The sequence below is a fragment of the Sander lucioperca genome, chromosome 9 (genome assembly GCF_008315115.2).
Source record: "Sander lucioperca isolate FBNREF2018 chromosome 9, SLUC_FBN_1.2, whole genome shotgun sequence".
Lineage (NCBI taxonomy): Eukaryota > Metazoa > Chordata > Actinopteri > Perciformes > Percidae > Sander > Sander lucioperca.
In genome coordinates this window covers 41,438,352-41,444,460 of record NC_050181.1, presented here as the reverse complement: position 1 = coordinate 41,444,460, position 6,109 = coordinate 41,438,352, and the positions used below count along the sequence as shown (strand labels likewise).

General features: G+C 40.4%; 1 protein-coding gene across 3 annotated transcripts in view; it reads left to right on the top strand.

The window, feature by feature from the left end:
* Positions 1–2,359: 2,359 nt before the first annotated feature.
* Positions 2,360–6,109, top strand: part of lrrc24 (leucine rich repeat containing 24) — a 20,845-nt gene continuing 17,095 nt past the window's right edge. For 2 of the 3 annotated variants that reach the window (XR_004898209.1, XM_031310583.2), the window contains exon 1: positions 3,661–4,087. The gene's annotated coding sequence lies outside the window, so the exon portion shown is untranslated. Of the gene's footprint in view, positions 2,590–3,660; positions 4,088–6,109 lie in introns of those variants that run through there. The other variant, XM_036004845.1, reaches the window with a different exon arrangement.

The following is a 6,109-nucleotide window of genomic DNA, read 5'->3' as shown; positions in this document are numbered from 1 at the left end:
TACAGCTGTTGTTTTGGCGGCCATTTGTAAAGCTTTCATGTCCTGCATGCTTTTCATTGGGAGATCATCTTATTACACGGTGTGTGTGTGTGTGTGTGTGTGTGTGTGTGTGTGTGTGTGTGTGTTTTAACTTTAAATCACTGTTATCTCCCCAGCATCTGTCTGTGCATGTTATTGATTCTTACCCATGTAGACCACATCACAAACAAACAAAAATGATTTCCTTACCTGGGATTTTCTTGTTTTCACATTTATATGGTAATTGTGTTCATTCATATTGCACAATAAATTATGTAAATAGGAATTATACTGCCCTGTTGGTACTTTGGTATAGTCTATATCGCTCAATCTCCATCTGTCTGTGAATGAAGTCGTCAAAGTTTATCTTTGCCTGTCATTTTGGAAATAGCTCAAACCAGTCAATTTTTCTTACAAAGAGATGGATGATTCATTCACAATTATATTTCTCACAATGACGAGGTTTGTGTTTCTCAATTCAAGTTTCTTTTATATTCTGTGATTCAAGGAAAAAAAATCTTGTTTTTCTACTACCTGGACAATAAAGAAACCACACAGCAACAAAGAGACACATCATTTCAATGTTAGAGGTAGTACAATCCTCCATTTTGTAGCAGCTGCATCCAATGTGTTCACTTTTTGATACAGGGCAAGTTGAGAAAGAGAACATTCCTAATTACATTATCCCTGTGGGAGTAGCTGCAAAGGGTTTTTATCCAAACACACACACACACACACACACACACACACACACACACACACACACACACACACACACACACACACACACACACACACACACACACACACACACACACACACACACACACACACACAGCCCAGAGAACCTCAGTCTTCTAAGGTTGGCCCCAGAGCAGCACTAATGGAACGGTGACTTGTTCAAGTGCACAGTGTGGTGAGTGGGTGTAGGGGACTGATATTCCTGAAGATCTGGGGATTCAAACTGGCAACCATGACAATATAAGCCCAACTGTCTCTGGCTGTTTAATAGGGTGTTTTTTTTTTTTTTATGGCTGGAAAACACAACTTGTTAGCAAAGTTTATGGACCAATTTATGTGCAAATAAACTGTAGATGGGACTTTGCATGCATACAAATAGCCTGTGTGATGTATTCAACATTGGTTGCTTTTCCTGTCAGCTAAAAAGGGAGAGTTAAGAACAGCAGGATGAGAGGAAAGATGGTGAAAGGAGCCCTCTGCCCTAACAGACATTTGAGTGTGATGTTAATTTTCCTGATGTGGGTCGAAAAAGGCTCATGCTGGCCTAGAGAGGGTAGGAGGAGATCATTAAAATCCGAGCTCAAACACACATACTGTGCGCTCAGCATCACAAAGACATGTAATTAGACACAAACTAATGTACCTGCTCAGATATCGGATCCTTTGCAGCTACGCTCATGCACACGTGCGCAGGCATTAATTAAGTGATGCTAAATGTGGGTCAGCACGGTTTTAACCACTGTGGTGTCATCAAGACATCATCAGAGGAGGCACGCACAGAGGCGCGTGCACGTAACTTCTTCGATTCTCAACCACTTGTACCCGAGGGAGTACTTCAGCAGTCACCAGGGGGTAGACTCAACTTATTAAAATAGAAATTACTTTTAGATTAGAAGGAAATATCCACATGTTGAGTCATGTGTTACACCTGAACATAGGGCGAGGAACCGTATTTGGTAACTTCATCGAACATTTAAACTAGCGTCTTCGTGCCTCTCCGTGAGGTCGTATAAACACATTGATTTCTCACAGCCAATCAGCAAAGATCAAGCTACTTCAAAGACATTCACCCCATGGCATCTGACCAATCAGGAGTTGTCCAGCGCCTTTCTAAGTTCAGTGACGTTCATGATTATGGAAAGTAAGGAAACACGCTGTTGTAATGCTTACGCTGTTAATGATCTTTCATGCCACTAGGTGGAGCTCTTGTAATTATGTGGCACTAGTTTTAGTACTCCCTCAGCTACTGTGTGTTAAGCAATGTTCACTTGCTAGAAGAGAGTGCTAGTTCCGGGCTCTAGAAGACTGCTGTTTCTTGCCTGTCCACATCTAATACATCCATGGTCCACATTCAATATTAAAGCTACCACTCGGTACAACCTTCGTTGTGGTCCTTATTATTGACCAAGTTACTACACATGCTATTGCCTACGCCTACAATTGTTATGCTTGTCCGCTCTACTATACGATAGGATGACTAAATAACCGTTCAGTCAACGATTTATTGTTCTGGAATTATTATGCATAGTCTCCCAAAAGTCAGTGAAGTTCCAGGCCGGATTACTAAGCTTCTGGAAGGGCCATGATTGCACAAATCCCTCTTTGGAAAGGCCCTGGTGTTAGCTAACATGTTGGGGGAAAAAACACAAAACGTGGCTAGCTTGAAGCGATGTGGAGATATTGGAGATTACGTGACTTGATTTTTGGATTCATAATTATTTATTTATTATACAAAGACACTGTAATTCCATGATGGATTAAAAAGCTTCTGGATGGCCTACATGGAGGATCTTATTGAAACGGAGCCCGTCTCTGCTTCTAAACAAAATAGTAAGTATCTGCACTGTAGCTATTGACCTGGAGATATTAAATATGACATAAGGTGAGCTCAGACAGGTGAAAGCATTGACAGCTAGCTAAAAGACAGACATATTAGGCATACACCGTTAAAAATGGTCTGTTAATGTAGCTGTCTAGCTAACTCTTTTAACTGTTAATCCTTTTTTTAATGCTAGTTATTTTTGTTAGAATTAACGATGTGCTATATGTGTGGGATAAATAGTTGAAATGGTTAGCTAAAAGTATTCAGTTAAAATAGTAATGGATAAATGGTTGAAATGTCCAGCTTCTACAGTAGGCCTAGCCTACCACCCTTGTATGATGGCAAAGTTGAACAAACCGGCATAAAAATATTACAATTGTATTCAACGAAGCATTTCGATGTTACACATGCTGAACAATCAGCAACAAGGCCCCTAAAAGTGCTGTAAAATAGATTGTAACCTCTGCTCATATTCATCCTCTCTGCCACAGCCAGTAATGAACTGTAGCCTCCTGTTTTGCTGGATATTGAAGGGCCACGGTTCAGCTTGAATTCACTTGCCCTTGGTTAGTCAGAAATGGTACTTTTTCAACTCAGTCCCTTCGCACTTTTCCACACTTCTGTTCTGCCTGCCATTGCCACTGTAAGGACGGGCGTCACTTTATCAGTGGCAGAGCGTGGAGGATCAAATCTTTACGCCCGTAACCTTTCATAATAAAAGACAAGGCCGCTGTCCGTGGTGCTGAAATCCCTCTGCTTCTCTGCTTCTCTTCCAATATGTTGTTTCACATTAAAGTGTCGCTGTTTATCATGGTTTATTCAGCGGCGGAAATTGCACTTAAAGTTAAGTGCAACCATCGGTGCCAGGCAGTGATGAGACCAGCTTTGAAAGTAAATGAACGAGAATTAAAAACACCTTCACTACCTCCTCTCTCTCTTTCTCTTTAATGCACAGAGAGAGAGAGAGAGAGAGAGAGAGAGAGAGAGAGAGAGAGAGAGAGAGAGAGAGAGAGAGAGAGAGAGAGAGAGAGAGAGAGAGAGAGAGAGAGAGAGAGGGAGGGGGGGGCGAGTCAAGTCAAGCAGGGATAATTAAAGGAGTCGGTCACTACTGGAAGATAACATCCGCGTTGAGGGAAAAGGCAAGGAAAAGGGAAAACGAATCAAAGCCGCATAACAATATCAGAGGAGGGAGATAAGAGTCGAAATCGACCTCCATCAGCGCTGACGTCCAGTTTTGGCAGATGCGAGCAGTTTGCTCCGGCTCTCGGCATTCAATTACAATGGACGAGCTCAGCCTGTGCGGACTCTAAATCGCTGCCCAGTCAGGAGCGAGTGAAAAAAGCGAGCGGAGGGAGGCAAACAATGCTCTGGCTCATTTATTTGCAGTGATTTGAAGTGGGGTTCATCTTTTTTTTTTTTTTTATATATATATATTTTTTATTCCAAGTCGCTTGAGCAAGTGTTGAGACTGCTGCCAAGATCAAGTACACGCACGCAGAGAAAACGGTAGGTTGCAGTTGTGTGCTGGGGGATATAGGGTGCGTTAATAGTTACACAGAGGTTCTCAAATGTTGTTTGTCAGGGACCCCAGTTATGTTTAATTTAGGTTCAGGGACTCACATTTGATACAATTTAATCGCAAAAACCACATGAAGGAATATTGTTTTTGTTATGTATTTTGAAGTAGATCGGTCTGCCGTGTCTACTTTGGGAGATTATAGTATGAGAGTGGAACAAAAGATCTGTATTCGGATGTGTTTTGTATGAAGGATTATGTCTTGTTGAAAGAAGTTAAAGTGAAATGAAATATTATTTGACACTGAGGGAGCCCTGAAGGCACCCAAATCCCAAATTGAGTCATCATTGCCCCAGTAGCACATTCCATTATGTTAATATTAATAGTTAATACACTGCCAGTATTGGTCCAAAATTGAGTCTACCCTTATTAACATGAATGGAGGGGACGAAATATTAGAAACACCCCTCAAGTATAATGCAAAACAATAGAACAACAGAACTACTACGGACCCCAAATTATGGGTCACTGCTGCAGACTAGCACATCCCCTTAATGGTATTATGCCATGCTGATAGTTAATGGTCTAGTACAATCTCATGCAATCCAATACAACAGCCCTGCTATAACATCTAGCTTTGCGTAGCTCATAATGTTCCATTGACATTATCGGAAATGTGTAAATTCAATTATATGTTTATTACTGAGGTCATAGTCAAAGGTGGTGTTATACTGGTTTTTAATTTTGTATTGTCATTTACATACATGAGAGTATAATAACAATATAAATGCAGAAACATAATTGGGCTAATGCCTTAATGAAAGTGGGCTTTGAGGCAGAGCAGTTGCAATGGACAGCATTTGACTCTACAGGTGTACCTAATAAAGTGGACACTGAGTGCATTACTATACAATTCAACAGCATCACAAACTGTAGCATCAAGTTGAATCTCTAAAACAACAAAAATTCAACATTATAACCATCTGGACTGTTAGATTCATTGCATTGCAGTTGTTTAAGACTGCATTTGTTTTGGCGAGGGGTATCTAATAAACTGGCAACTGATAGCTACTTTATATCCTATAATACAAACTAACCACTCATGCTGTTCTGTTGTTGTTAATTGGTCTTGCTGATTCTCTCATAAACACACTATTTAAAATCTGATTAATAAAAAAAAAAAAGATTTAATAACAAATGTGTCACAGCAGGGATGCGTTACTTAAGATTGTCTATAGTTTGTCCCATCATGCCGCAGTACTGCAGCACTAAAACTGCTGTCTTAATCCCAGAATACAATTTAGAGACTATAGCAATTTCACTGCAGAGCCACTGTGTATTCAAATCACATGGGAATATTAAAGTGATATTGTTGTGATGGGAAAAATGAAGCATAATAAGATCACTGCTGATCACAGCACACACCCTGTAGGAATCTGGCAGGAATATTACAGTGACACTAAGGGAGATGCCAGGAAGAGTATACAGTGTGATAACATCACTACAAGTTTATTGTTACCTACAATCAGGAAGAAGGTTATGTTTTCTAATTCTGACTTCTGAGTGTTTCTTCCTTGATGTCAGAGTTTTAATGCACGTCACCCTGGTTAATTGCTATTCCACACATGAAGCAGTGTGGAGCCAAACAGGGAGGCCCTAAATAGGACCTCGTTTGTTTAACTCAGAGGGTGGGACATCTCTCTTGTGTGGACAGATTCGTACAGACAAGTTGACTTATTACACCTCTAGAGATCTTTTATTTTTCATTGGCTACTGTCTGCCAGACAATGATGACTGAAATCTCTCTTGGTTGTAATTGCATAGCACCCCCAATCATGGCCTGAGTTAAAAACGATACGGGCGGATGGCAAAGATCAGCTGAAATAAGAAATGCAAGAGAAAAAAGCTGATTACTTTTACATTTTCATTATTTCCCTTCTATATGCCAGACTTCACAGATAACACAATATAGGCATGCCAGAGTGTTATTTGACAAACATCTGACATCCATC